Source organism: Takifugu flavidus, chromosome 8 (genome assembly GCF_003711565.1).
Source record: "Takifugu flavidus isolate HTHZ2018 chromosome 8, ASM371156v2, whole genome shotgun sequence".
Classification (NCBI taxonomy): domain Eukaryota; kingdom Metazoa; phylum Chordata; class Actinopteri; order Tetraodontiformes; family Tetraodontidae; genus Takifugu; species Takifugu flavidus.
Window position 1 is genome coordinate 13,688,478 of NC_079527.1, and position 15,114 is coordinate 13,703,591.

At 46.6% G+C, this 15,114-nt stretch overlaps 2 long non-coding RNA genes across 2 annotated transcripts; one reads left to right on the forward strand and one right to left on the reverse strand.

Annotated features, from left to right (window-relative positions):
- Positions 1-8,180: 8,180 nt before the first annotated feature.
- Positions 8,181-14,978, reverse strand: LOC130529970 (uncharacterized). The gene is made up of 4 exons (XR_008951687.1): positions 14,312-14,978; positions 11,998-12,046; positions 11,531-11,629; positions 8,181-9,787 (listed from the first exon to the last, which is right to left on the reverse strand). It is a non-coding gene; the product is annotated as an uncharacterized LOC130529970 (long non-coding RNA).
- LOC130529969 (uncharacterized) lies at positions 8,999-13,910 on the forward strand. Its single transcript, XR_008951686.1, has 3 exons — positions 8,999-9,136; positions 12,614-12,747; positions 13,530-13,910. It is a non-coding gene; the product is annotated as an uncharacterized LOC130529969 (long non-coding RNA).
- Positions 14,979-15,114: the final 136 nt, after the last annotated feature.

The following is a 15,114-nucleotide window of genomic DNA, read 5'->3' on the forward strand; positions in this document are numbered from 1 at the left end:
CTCTGAAGGATGTGACATCTGACGCTCTGCGGGGAGGTGTGGGAAGATCTGGTTGTCCTGCCTCCGAGAAAGGAAGCGGTTCGGCTCTGAAATGCAAAAACTCGCCCAAATGAGACCTTTGATAAGTGATCGCGGCGGACTGGAATTAGTGAGTGTTGTTTTAGTTGATTCACCCGAAGCCTGGGGGGGGACCGAACACGGGGGACCAAATTTGGCTGTGGCAGTAGCAACGTGAACTCTGCTGCTCATATTTATAACTACACTCAAACCCCCCCAACTCTGGACGGGAATTCTGACTGGATTCTGATGGGAGTAATCCACAGCGTCTGGGGAGGGGTAGGGAGGGAGTCCACAGCTGTTGGGGCCACTTGATGGTTCAAAGCTCTAATCCTGGAGGGGGTCTCGTTCTCTCACTCTGTTTTTAGGTTCCACGGGATGAAGAAGGACCAGAACTGACAAGAAGATAGATTCAGTGCACCCATTAAAGCTAATGCAGCCTGGAACTATCATCAGAAGTCAGGTTTAGACCCCCTCGCCCCAGGTAAAAAATGAATTCAGAAGACCTTTGTGCAAAAATGCCAGTGAATTTAAAAAAGCCGGCTTATGTCAGAAGCCATCGGAGGTCATCCAAGCACGATCGCCTGACCAGACGAATAAATATGGCACTGAGCTCACCGAATAGCACAAATATAATCGCCGCCGTTATTCATTTGACACCATAAATGGGCAGAAATTGTCAGAAAATGGGTGAAAATTTGTCTTTTTCTCACTCGTTTACCACATCTCTGTTTGTTTTTTGATCCCGGGTCATTTCTTCCCACACTTTAAAACTCCGTGATGCTGATAAGATAAGGTGTTGCACTTCTGTTGCTGCTATGGCAACAAGTATGAGGTGCAGCAAAACACTTTTGCAACATTTCACTGCTGGCCATGTTCTTATAAATATAGAACTGACACTTTGGCAAGGCGTGGCAGATATATGACCATGCACGTGAAACCTCGTGCAGCCACAATTTTCCCTTCATCATAAAAAAAAACTGTGATCTAGTTCATATCATCCTGTTTCCTCGGGCATAACTCTCATTGATAAGATTGTTGTTGTTGAAAAAAAATTAGACTTAAAGCTAATTAAAATAACATCAGGTGCTTCAAAAACAACTGTTCTCAGACCACCAGCTGCCTAGAGGGTGCGTCCTGAACCTCTGCTCCCTACATTACACAGGTAGAAGCTGCATGTTATCGGGGGGTCGTGTAAGTCTGAGACTGACCAAAAATGCCTTTAACACTCTTGTCACTGTTAAACAATCGTTAGCTTTATCGTCCACTTCCAACTGATCCTCATCACCTGAGGCACCAGGCTGCACCCTACCCTCAGCTCCTTTGTCTCTGTAGCACAAACGGTGGGTTGACATTGATGGGCCCCACGGGGGTGGGTGCTGGACCCCCCTCTTGTCCCTTAGAGCTGCCATCAGGCAACTGTTAACACTTTAAGTTGCAGTATAAACACTTTTTATCACTTGGGAACACACAGTCAGTAAAGACCACAACAGGCAACCCGATACTCCGCACATACAAGTCAACACAAAACAATCGGAGGGATTTTACTTCCATTTGTTCCTTCCCCACTTCCTGTTGGGATATCGGATTTGTGCGTCATTTATGGTTGAAAAGGTCTGCGACCCTCCTGCTGATGGCTGGGTGACGGAGGAGAAGAGGAGATGGTGTGGGAGACAGGGCAGCATTTATTTGAAATCACTCGCACTATTTTTCAGTGGCAGGAACACACAGACGTGGAAATCCTCAGACACAGAAGTAACTTTCACCTCCTTGTTCAGCGACTTCCTTCTCTGCTGCATGGAAACACATCCCCATTACTAAATGCACAGCACAGGCCTCGTTCACCTCACATCCTGCAGGCCTCCGGTCGCTCCAGCCAGTCTGACACATTACGAAGTGTATGACAGCAAGTCCCCGGCTGGCCTGCGTTGCTAAGGGGACGGCGCGTTGTTTTCAACACAAGCGCTTAGCAACATAGTGCCTGAGTGAATCATATGATGCTGGATGGATGGATGTTCCTTACAAGGCTCTATCTGCATTACGGTTTCCTCTCGTGAGCTTTTACTGTCAATCCGGACAAACTGAGGCGATGCGTGTGGGGAGCGAGGTAACCCGTCGCCGGGTAGTTGGCTCATTAAAACACACCATAAAGCACTTAAAAACAAGCACTTGTGTTTTATATTCGTCTGTTAATCAGCCCAAGGAGAGCAGGGGCTCAGACGCCGCAGGCGTTTGGCGAGGAGATAGCGGCAGCCTCGTTCTCGGCGCCGTGACCCACCGCAGCGTCTCCACATCGCCACTCTCTCGCGCAGCACATGTGCTCGGGCCGTCCTGCCTCGCCGAACTTGTTTACACAAAAGCACAACTTTTTAAGAGGCGGCGTAAAACTCTTGACATGGTTTAAGGGGAGGTCGCGGAGGCTTCGAGAGCCCTCACAGGAGCATCCAGAGCTCTGACCCTTCAGCTCCTCCAAACCTTCTGAGCTTTAGTATTAAGCCACCGGTATAAGGACAGAACTCGTCTCAACCTCAATAAAAAAAAACCAATTGTTTTTTTCCCACCGCCGCAGTCACTCGCGGTGTCATGTTTTATTTGTTTGGACTATTTGTCTCTCGGAGTAATGCGCCCCCTGACCCCCTCCTGTGTTTTGCCAGTGGGGCGGGTGTGCAGCTGAGACCGCCACCAGGTCTCGGACTGAAGGAATGTGGCTGTAAAGTGAGTTCTGGGGTGTAGCAGGAGAGGGCAGTGAATTAGTGGGATCACTGGAGAGCCTCTGGGCACACACACACACACACACATGCACACACACATGCACACACTCTTACACACATTCCCTCCAATTTGTTACTGGCTGGTTCCCACACCCACCCACTTGGCCAGACATGTTTGACGTACCCCATATGGACCCTGGTTCATAACAGACACAAAGCATGTTGGTACATTGTTAAAATCATCAGTCTGGCTGCCTTAAACACACACAAGCTCCACCCACTCACGCCGTCGCTGTCTACAGCGAAGGGGCGACGCCGCCGGCAGACTCAACACGAGCGCGGCGACTTTCAACAGTTCATCAGAGCGACTTCCTCCACCTCGTGAGGCCGACGGGGAAACAAAAGGCTCCCCGTAACGTCGCCCCTGCACATTGGCAGTGTGACAATAGAGCGAGCTTCGGCGTCCACTCGCTGTCATCATGCATCACCATCAGCGGGATCTTGGGTGTGAGATGCTATTACGGCTTCCTGAGTGTATATGCTGAAGCCGTCTCTTCCTTCCTGTGGCGGTTAGTGCTATTTATCAGCTCACCAATCTACGTTGGGCCACGTCGAATGAAGCTGCTGCAGGCAGACGGGGCAGCACTCAAATGTTAAAGTCAGCATGTTCTTATTTGGGATTATCATTAAACTCTAGATCCATCAGGCTGTCAGGGTTTAGTAAGCATCAGGGAAAAAGGTTGGCTGACGGTCGCACGACTCTAAACTGTATATAGAAAGTGAAGGGATCAGATGTTTAGAATTTATCCTCAAAAGGGCATGAACACGTGCGCCGAAATGTAGTAAAAAGAGGTTTTCCAGACATTTAGAATCAGACCGTCGGAGCTGTGGATGCTGGTCATTTGGGAACCAGGTGACTGGTGCCTGACTGAAGAGGTGCACCCAGAGGAGGCGCTGTGCCGGTCAGACGTGGGCTGATCCCATCGAGCTCCTGAGCTCCGTGGCCTCTGCAGTCACAGAAATGCCAAATACCCCCCCCCCCCCCCCCCCCCCGAAAGCAGCTAGATACTCTGGTGTTGCTTAAGAACCATTATTGCCCAACTCTATCTCGCGTCAAACCACTTCCTGATGTATTGTTTGGGACGTCCTGTCCAGACTGCACCCGTTAGCCCACGCTAGCAAACAAGCCGGCAGGGTTTGAAGCGCGTACAGAAGAATGTGCTACGCTTCACCCTCTGTAAACACTGAAACAATGTTGGTGTCGGTGAGTCACAACGGCTCATAACGTGTCACACCTTCCCCCACGACTTCCTTTAATCTGCCCCTCTCCTCCTTATAAGCTGATGTTGATACTAATTCTGTCCAGACGGGCGAGGTGTCCCGCACACTCACACCTCCTTATATAGAAGCCGTCAGAGGTTTATGATGGGTGCATTAGCGCTATCAGCCGGTGGGAACGCCGTCCTCTGGCCACGCAGGCCGCTGCGGGTCAAACTGTGCTGCCGCTCGTCAGGAGGGTCTCAGCCAGAGCAGACGCCGGATGAGGGGTCCTGGGAAATTATTGGCATCGGAATGTCTTCTTTTGGCAGAGGTTAGGACTGATGAAGGCATCGGGGAGGATGGGGCGAGCAGCATCTCCTCTGCCGGGATAGACTTACATCCCAAACAAAGCGAGGGGTGCACGAGAGTACACCAGCACGGACAGTGACCTGTCTCCTCTCATGAGAGTTAATGTTTCTCTTTTATTTTCAGCATCGCGCACGCTCCAGCACGACTCCACCTGTTGCTCATATATTTACTCCTAGGAAATATGAGTGTTTAGACTCCGGAAAGATTCCAGAAGGAGCAGAGTCGACAGGAACACTTGGCATAAAAAGATCTAAGAACACAGAGAGAGAAAGGACAGTAACTTGGTATTTTAATTGCTCTGGGACATCGCTGTGGAAAATCTCTTCTAAGAACCCCCCCTCTGGAAAAAAAAATTCTAAAAATAGCTCCCCCGTCTTGTATTTATTCAACTCGGGATGCGAATGGCAGTAAAACATCAATAAAACGGGGTGTATTTCACCTCTGCCTAACCCAGATCAGCACTGCCTGGGAAAACATGCCCAGTTTTTCTGGATTATTAGGATGGTGCCATGCAGCCAGAGTCAAGTGCTGCTGCACTGGGGTCAAACAATTGCAGATTTCCTGTGTTTGTGTGCAGGAATGTTGCGCTTTTGTGCTGCCGCTGACGAATCGCCCGTTCTTCCAGGCAACATGAGCGAGTTTTACAGCTTATTTAGAAGAGCACCGCTCAGCACGAATGAGCCCCAAACATATAAAAACACCGGCTTCATTATGGCAGTTACGTAAGACGGCTTTAATTGAATTTAGTGCGTCAAAAAAAGTGTATTTTCCTGCCCACTCGATGCTGGCAGCATAACGCATCACAGCTCAGGTTGGGTGAAAAGACCACCCAGCAGCAGAAGAGGTGAAATATACGATTCCTCTTATTTTGATAGAAAATCCCATTTTCAGGAGCGGAACAACCAGGCTAACGACGGGAAAATGTAATCCACCGCCTATGAAAGCGCCACAGGAAACTCCCGATTTGAAGCATTTTCATGTTTGAATCTCAGGGTTGCTTTCTAAATTGGGTTTTTCCTCTTTTTGGGGGGGGTTTGTTAATCTTTTTCCTGCCCAGAAGCTGGATTTCTTTTTTTTCATTGTGGGGTCAAATGGTGTTATCGCTGCTTTTATCCTTGTGGGAGGGCTTCAGAGTTTCTCTGAGACCTCCTTGGATCCTTCATATTATTATTTCCCTACAGTCTCAACACAAACCCAGAGGCCCAGTTCAGCTGACCCGGCATCAGAATTAGCTCGGTCAGGCTACACGTCCCCAGCGGAAGCATTTCAATTAAATAAATTAGCTTCATTTCGGTCTCCAGGCTCCTCTCATTCATGTGAGAGGCGACACGGCAGTTCTGATTCACCACCACCTGGAGACGAACTGTCTCACTCCACGGAGGGACTGACCATTCATGGTCATACCTATGTCACGCTGAGCTAAAACACTCGCACCTCATGTTTGTGTTAATATTCTGATTCATTCTCCTGGGACAGGCTGTGCCGCCAGGTCCTCGTGACTCAAGTATTCTGGCAACTGTAAATCCCAAGTAACACAGAGTGCTCTTCAGACGTTTATCAGCGGGTTCCCTGCTCATGACCTGACACACGGGCGGAAAGAAGCGCAGCCTCTGTTCCCGCTAACGCAGCATGTAACACATGACTGGCGTGAAGCCTTCCGGGCAAACGGCGAGGAGGGGGGGGGGTAAAGGCAAGATCAATGTGTCAAAACAAATGTTTTTTTAAATGAATTGATGGGCGTGGTCACCACAGTTGGAATACAGGTTGGATGGGATGAGAAGGGCCCGCGTGGCGGAGGTGTCCACCTCTGCCTGCGTGTCAGGGTGGACATCCAGAATCGGGAAATTTAAAACGTTTTTCTGGCGTGAGGAGAGAAAATTGGAGTTCATCATCTGGTTCCATTAAACATTTAATTCACCAAAGGATGACGGCGATGGTGAATCATCTGATCTGAACTCCCAGTGTCCCAAATTACACACACATTCCGACCCCCCCACCAGTTTCCATTTCAGGCGCGTTGCCTCATACGTGAGCTCTCTCCATGTATGTGCTTCACTCGGAGCTGCTGTGTGTTCATGTGGTGGCAGGTTGGGGCCCGAGCCCTTAAGCCAGGGGTGCCCAAATCTAGCCTTTGAGGGAGGTGGTCCAGCCGGGTCCCCCCAGGCAGAAAATGCCCCCTCCATGGTGGAGGGATGGCAGGCGAAAGCGTGGTCTGGTCAGCTGCTCGCTGGGCGTCGAGAGATGGTCAAAGCTCAACGAGAAGAACAGCGCAGCTCCTTCTTTCCACGTCGGCCTCCTTTTCATCGCTCCCCCGACGGGTCCCTCCTCAGCCCCGCTCTCGCACGCCTGCTTTCGATTAGTGATCTTTATTGGGCCTTTGCAAGTGCCGTACCTGCAGGTTGAGGAGACGTTTAAGGAGGAAGGTTCCCCCCATGTTCACATATAGCTCTGAGAACGCATAAATCCAGGAACAGCAACGACTGAGAACCTTTGTGTAAACCTTTGTGTTAAAAATGTTGGTTTCCATGGATAACAAGGAGGGGAGGACTCCCTCAGGAAGTGTTGTCATGGACACCTTCAGCTGTTTTGAACCTTCATCAGGATCTGGCCTGTAATAACACCCAGCTGATGTGAACACTGATGATTCCAGCCCTGGCGGAAGGTCAGGAGGGGGAAGTGAAAACCTTCTGGAGCTCAGAAGAACTTTTACAAGAATCAAAGAGGATCCAGAGGACAAAAGCAGCAACAGTAGAAGAAATGTGGAAGCAAAATTAGTCTCAATCAATTTAGCGGAAGAACCGTGCAGTCCTAACGTCACCGTCCTGTCAAACCTGTCTAATCCTGAGCGTCTCTCCCCTTTCTGTTCAATCACAACAGATTTGCTCCTTTTGGGCCCTTTTGGTGCCGTTTTCTCCTCAGGACAGGCTGCTAGCGCAGGCAGAGCAGAGCAAGTTCCTGTTCCTGTAATTGCTTCCATGTCTCTCAGTTGTGGTTCAGGAGGCCACGCTGATGATGTTAGCGAGTTTTCTCCCCCCTTTTTTGGATGAGGACAGAACAAGAGCAGCCGGGTGGGGTCATTTACTGGCTGCCGACGTCTCTCAGCTGAGCGTTGGTGACGGAGGCCTCGGCGTGCATGAGTAAGGCTTTCCTTTGCTCATTATGGGATGTTTCCACAGTCATGTTCTGCTCAAGTCTTAAACCACAGACCTCGAGTCAGTACTCATAGTTAAAGGGAACCAGATAAATACAGACAGAAATGAAAGGTGAAGGAAATTTACTTGATTTTTGTTCTTTAATTCCCCACTCAATAACTAAGGTTTGGTTTTTGAAGCAAATCTAAAGTAAATACATACGTTATCAATGTCTAGATTTATTTTTTCCAATGCTGAATCTAGCGTCTCTCTGAACCCTCAGATGTGAGAAACAGCATTGTGAAGTCATTTTTAAAATCATTTTTATGTAATTTATTACGCTGTCATGGGGCTTTTTGATCTGTGGTTGTGCTGAAAACATGTTGGCATCTCTGGAAACGGCTTTTTTTGGCATGAAGAAGGAAAACCGTGGACAGATGCTGCCCAGGAGTTTGAATCCTCCACACCTGGAAGCAGGTAAGGAGGCCGTCACGTGTTTCCACTTTTTCAGCGTCTTCAAAGCTGAGGCCAAACCAAAGGGAGCACAGACGTCTTTCCAGAAAACTCACAGCTGACATGACTGAGGGAAATCGCCCCCCCCCCCCGTTCTCAAACCCAGATAAACATGTCGGTAACACAGGATAAACCCGGATTAGTCAGCAGTTGAACTTTAATCTGTGACTGGGTTTGAGCTCGGCCTCTGGAGGTCGGAGTCGGGAGTCGTTCACAAGGAGACGCTGCTGAGCTACAGCAACAAGAGCCCCCTTCAACGCAGGTTTAGCTGGTGGCGAAGCTCCGAGCAGATGATCACCAGCAATGATCCGCAGTGAGAGGATCTTCTTGCTGCCTTGTTGGTCAATTCGAGCGAGGGTGGGTGCTGTTGTGATGCTGAGCTGTTTACATTCTTTTGACGTTTTTGTAAAGAAAACTCACCAAAGACCACTTCATATTATGTGCCTGTGGTCTACGCTGTTTATATACTAAATAAACTATTAGCACACTAGCCTAGCTTAGCTTAGCAGAAAAAAAACAACCTGAAAATAAAGAAAAAGAATGTAAAATGGAAATCGTTCAGTTATGTGCAGGGAAAGCAAAAGGTTTTTTTTTTTGCTAAAGAGTTGCTAACCACTGCTAAGCTAACAAACTGGTAAAGCAAAGACGAACCTAATTTCATGAGTCTCAAGAAAAACATGCTTATTTTCCAAAATGTTGAAACTCTGGAAGTGAAACTGAATGTTACATCATTTCATTGCAGCAGGAGGAAGCCTCGTCTCTCAGCGTGGAACGTTTATGGAGCGAAATCTATACGGCAATTTACATAATTTAATAAAAGGAAAATATGCCGTCCGCAATGGATGCAAATGTATTATCGGCAGGCAAAGCATGCTCGGAAATGAAAACTCACAATTCTATTATGTCATTTATGCATCTGTATCACTGATGAAGCCAGGGTTTATCTGGAGGGGGGGTGTCGACGTCCTCTGCTTCAAACTAAGCTTAAATGTCTTTCATCCTTAAGGAAATTTGGACCTTTTTAATGGTAGAAAAATGTTTGAATTTCCTTCTCAGAACACGACTGTGGCGAAGAGACGGAGCAGCATTGACAACGTGAGTCCGGGGCTTTTATTTTCCCTTTGAAGGATAAAAGAGGCTTAGGCAGCAACTATAGCTATGTAAACTGAGATATAAAAAGCAATAAAGTTTATCTTAAAAGTATTTTTGACTGATGAAGAGAGGGTCAAAGCATTCCATAGAGGAACGTTTACAGGGAGAGGAGCGTGCGTTCAGCCTCTGCATTAATCTCGTCCCTTACAGCGTCCATACTGTTCACCAAGTCATGTAAACCTTTAAAGCCCGGAACACATAATAAAGGTCTCTCATCAGCTTAATTATCCCACACCTTCCTCCACATGCACCACGGCCTTTACGGCACCGGGCCCCCTTATTAGCACAGCGTGGGGCCTAAAGTTGCTTTATTGTGTAATATTGTGGGACCCCCACCCTGCTTAAGTGGGCAGGTTCCTCGCACATTTAGCAGCTGACGCATAACACTGGTGGGGGGAGGAGTTTACGCTTAAAGGGGGCAAAAACAGACCTTCAGGTGACCTGACAAAGAGCGCGTTGATTCACCTGCCAGCTGCAGGGTGGGGGGGCTGAGCACAGGAGTCAGCGGGTGTGATTAGTGTGGCAGGCTGGGAGATGACCCCCCCCCCCCTTCCTTTAGGTGAGTGGTCACACTCTGCTGGAGCCTGAAGAGCCCTGAATGCAACACAAGGGACAGGGGTCAGAGTGTACGATCAGTGAGAAACAACAGAGCCCTCTGATCTGTGTGTGTGTGTGTGTGTGGTGTGTGTGTGTGTGTGTGGGGGGGGGGGGGGGGGGGGGGGTTCTCCTTCACAGTAAAGCGACCAGTTTAATAAGCACTATAATAACAGAGGAGCTTTCAGCAATATTAACTGTGGGGAAGAGCCATTTTTTACTGGGATGAAAGCCAGCGTATCTACCAGTAGCCACTGGTGTCTAAAAGAGACCCCTCTCCTAAAGATATATCTGCACGGTGGAGACAGAATATTTGCAGCAAAGGTCTGATTTTAACATTCTGTCCGGATAAAAAGAGGAGCGAGTCTAATTCGAGCCGTTTTCATGCTGCAGCTTCAAGGGAGACAAGGAGAAAAAAAACACTGGTGGCTTGTGGGAAAGCAGATCAGAGGATGAAATGAGGCGGATCAGGACATATTCCAATCATTAACCATCTCGCTGAGCTCCAGTTCAGGTTACACCGCCAAGAATTTACGGCTGCTGAACGACTTGATCTCGGGGAGGCGTTTCGGGTTTCCGTTGAAATAATTTATCCCTTTTCGGGACGTTGTGTCAAATGCAAGTTAAATTTATCTGCGCTGAGGCCTCTGATATCTCCTTAGTCGCACTTAAACCCTCCAAACTTCCGTGCGAGCCCCTGGAAGAAGTGCCGGACCGGAAGGTTTTCTCTGGTAGCAGCTGTGAGCCTCTGATCGTTCAAGGTTCTGACCTTCTGACTCTGCCGGGTAATCTCCCCTCCTTACCCATCTACACAGTTCAGGTGTCTCCCCAGGATCCTCTGGCCCTGCTGGAATAAAAGTGATGATTCTGGCCTTTTAATGCTGCTGGTTGGTGGAATATAGCAGTGGTTGGGTGACGGAGGCCTGTTTCCTGTTGCAGGAAATGCAAAACACGTCTGCGCTCGAACCAACCGATCCCAACGATAAACCCTCACCCACGATGCACAGCTGCATCAAGCGTCCACGTCCACCCATTTAACGTCTGGCCGGCATGGATTTACGGTCCCAAACACCAGGAAATGACTTTCAGGTTCGATTGATACCTGATGGCGAATAGTTTATTTTCTGGATGATCGACAGAGGTGAGCTCACAGGGGAAGATCTTTTATTTTTGTTGATCGTCCAGTTAAAAGGGTGTTATTTAACATCCAGATGGACCCTTTATTTTGAAGGCCTGGGCAGCGAGGATCCTCTTTCCACTAAAACCCAACTTAAAAGCAATAAATAATCTCCTAAAGTCTTCCCCGACGTGTAATTAATTTTCCGTCCCGGTTCCACGGCAATAAAGCGTGGCGCTGTTATGACAGGCCGCTCCATCAACCCTGTCACCTGTTGGACTCGTGTTACGCCTGATTCCCCAGCTGCAACCCGAGTCTGGATCACCGGCTCACAACAGCACCAGAAAAGTAGCGATTAGCGTCTATTTAGACTGGAGGAAGTGTAATTGATTGATTTTTAGAGTGACAGTTTGCTTCTTTCTTTGCCTTAATTTCAGTGATTTTTTAAAAAAAACACTAAAATCGGTCTAAGTAAATGTGTGTAGTGATAAATAAAAGATAAAGTCTTCATCAGAGCAGCACAGGAAACAAAATATGTATTGTGTGATGTGATAACGAGTGGGTGATTGCAAAGAAACGCGCTGAAAAACTCATGTTAGATAAACGGTGCTCAACATAAAGCTCACCTTTGACCTTTAGCAGCCTTTTTTTCCACCCTTTCCATCGGAAAGTCACCTCTACTTTTCAACATACTTCAGCTTCTGCAAATGTTGTTTCCGTGGCAACTGGGTGGAGCAGGGAAACAAAAAAAAAAGCCCAACATGTTAGTTTTGGAAACTTTCACCCACATCGATGACATGGAAACGAGGTAATCCAGATAAAAACTAGCGAATGTGAGCGCCGTATTATTGTCGGCTTCTACTGGGAACGATCGATGGTGCCACAAAAATGTGGTTTTGATTAAGGGAGGAGTGATTTTCCTGTCATGATGGAGGTTAGACAGTTACCACAAGCTGGGAATTTTACATGATTCACTTCAATTGCCCATTAGGGATTAGGGCAGCAGCACAGGAAGTGATTCCACATCCGTTCTCAGATTTGCCCCAACACATATCCATCGTATTCCCATCACTTCTGCATCGCAGCGACTGACCTGAAGATCGCAGGCTATTGATCACAGGAGCCTGAGGCGACAGCGGTATCTGGAATAAAAGAAAAGAAACCATATCAGTAGCGTTAAAGACCTAAACAATTCACTTTACAACACTAACTTTAACTTACATATTAGCATGCTAATGTAGACATCTAAGCTCTAAGAAGCATCAGATCATTATTTCCACATCAAAAGGTGCATAAAATTGAGGTTTCTCCACGATGATGATGACAATAATGATGTATGAACACTTCAGTGCATTATTACAAGCATAAAATGAGGACGTTGACATTTTTCCCTGTTCAAATGCAGCAGTTGTGGCCACCGACACCCTTCAGACAAGGAGGGGCGCATCGAATCCCTCAGCACTTTCAAAAAGTCGGTTAAAGTCCATCTGTGGATGTGAACTTAGATTAGTGTGAATAGTCAGGTTTCTCTTTCTCCAGATACCTCTGTGATTATGTCACCCCTTCTTTTAACCCCCACGAGTCTCATGGGGGTTAAAGAAGGGGTTCCCGTGAGGGTTCCCCGCCTGACCGAGACGGGCCTGCAGCCAGATCAGAGGGTTTTTACTGCCGAAGGCGGGAAGAAAACAGCAACATCCTATTTTTTTTAGAGTTGCGCACTGTGTTGGGGAGTTGTTGCTGTAAGGGAATGTAGATGACGGAGGCTCCTGGAAGATGGCAGGCGGAGCGAGACACGTCATATTTCATACAGCTGTGAACATGCAGCTGCTTTTCTACTTCCATCGTGAGTCATTCCACGGTTTCTTCTTTTTTTTTTTTTGCTTATTTTAGCAGTTTCCCTTTAAGATTTACTATTTATTGCCTCTTTCCATTGTTTCTCGGATGTCTACACAGCAAAAAATGTTTGCCTTCAGTGGCAATTCAGACATTTATCAGGATTAACTTAATAGTTTAATAATAGTTAATAGTTATGGAGTCAACTAAGGGCACCCTGGCTACTGCAACAGCCACATCAAATATGCAGCTTCAGAAAGATACTTGGACAGATTTAATGCTTCTTAATTATTAGGGGTTTTGGAGGGGGTATAAATAGTATTATTATGGCTATTAACCACTATTAAATACACCCATTTAGGTTGATTCAGTCCTTTTGTGTCCTCAGTCTTTTATAGAGAATTTACTTTGGTTGACAGAGTCTGAATTTCCCTCCTCAGTTCAGCCAGAAGAGCAGACGAAAATAGCATTAGCCGGTTTTATGAATAGCGCCATTTAAAAAGGATTGGTTTCGGTCGAGGCCTAATGATGCCACAGTGCTGCCGTCACAGAGATCAGGGGAAGGAGGGCGCATTCTTTCCAGGCGCTGGAGCAGCACTTTCAGCCTGGAACCGAATGGTGTGTGGCAACTTTCCACCTCACATAGGCTGGTTGCTTCACGGGCATTTGCTCTGTGTCCAGTCGCAACACATGGATGGTGATTTTGCACATCTGTCGGCACGCTCTGACGCGACTGCCGTGATCTTTGGTCATTATCCTGTTTTCTCCTGTCTTCTCAAATTCTTTCCACAGGGACTCTGTCATCAATGCTGAAATTATCAGGCCTGGCTGAGTCCTTCCGACCATTGGAGAGTTAAAACAATAATAACCCAGAGGCCGGAAAGGTTAAACAAATGATGCAGAGTGGACCGCTGCCACAATTGTTCCAGGAGTTCCACCTGCTTCTAAGTTTATTATATTTTGAGGCTAAATAAAGGATGGCACACAAAAATGTAAAGTGGATTTGAAAAACAAATGAAAAACTAGTTGCATAATAGGACATGGATTGTTAATAGTTTCAACTTCCTACACTGTTCCACATCAAACATCAGGTTTTTCACAGCTTTAGACACCGTTTTCAGCTCATTTTGATCAAGTTTCTGCCATAGAGACATTAGCTGGTCTAACAGCGTCTACTTGGCAAACAAAATAAAATCGATAAGGACCAAAAACGGACTGACGTCAGACAGTTGGGAGAGGTGCGAGCTAAGCTAGCGCTGGGCTAATTAGCGTTGGGTCGATCGCGTCGCAGGAAAGTGACGATTTTCCATTAATTAACCAATCACAGCACAGTCTCGAGCTTCAACCTCCAATCACCGGGTGACGTGTCTCATGACGTACGAAAATCTGCGACGAGTGTTTCGAGCTAAAAACAACTCAATTTATTGAACTAAACGTTACTGAACATCACGAGAAGAAACTTTTGATGTTGCTGAAGGATAGCTGCCTAAACTATTAAATACAAGTAGTTTGTTGAATTATTTTGGCCTTTTAAAGACCACTTTAGTGGTATATTTTATAATATAATATACAACCTTAACTGGAGTGATAGCAGTCTTAACGCTGACATCTCACTGATACCAGTGTTGTTCCTTCGGTGTTTGTCAGTTTGACAATGTTAAACAACGGATGCAAATGCCAGAGCAGTGAGTCTGCATCCTGCATCCCAGTACAGGGACCTCACAGCCACCAGTTACACTGGAAAAGAGCCACTCAACAAGAATCCACTTCTGGCTCAGGGCCCTGGGGAATGCATGCTGCCTATAATTTTCCCCAGATATCGACTTCCTGCCATTGAAGAGAAAATAGAGCAAATATTTTAGCTTCCTCAATTAAATTGCATTGAATATAAAACAAAAGAGACCTTGCGTGATTGTTTCAAGAGCATAAAAGAATAGAACAATGTTACCCTGGTAATTAATTCTGTGTAAAGGTTGACGTTAACCTGCAATTTAAGGGTTAATCCTTCCATCTAGCGGCCACAGATTGAATTGCACCCATAGAACAAAGGCCACATTCTATAATCTATACAATTATCTATACAAATCTATACATAATTTACAAAATAAAATGTTTAAGAGCTAAATAAATATGTAATATCTCTCTCTCTCTCTCTATATATATATATATATATATATGTGTGTGGGGGGGTGCGCGCGTTTGTGTGCACACATAATTATCATCGGTCCAATACCTAAAAGATGTGGTGTCGAAAATGTAGTGTAATCATTTTATTTAAGTGTTTATATATCGTCATCATATATAAAAAATGTATCATATTTTGTAAAAAGTTAAGGTGAAATGTGTCAAATACCAAAGTAAATGAATAAAGCACAGG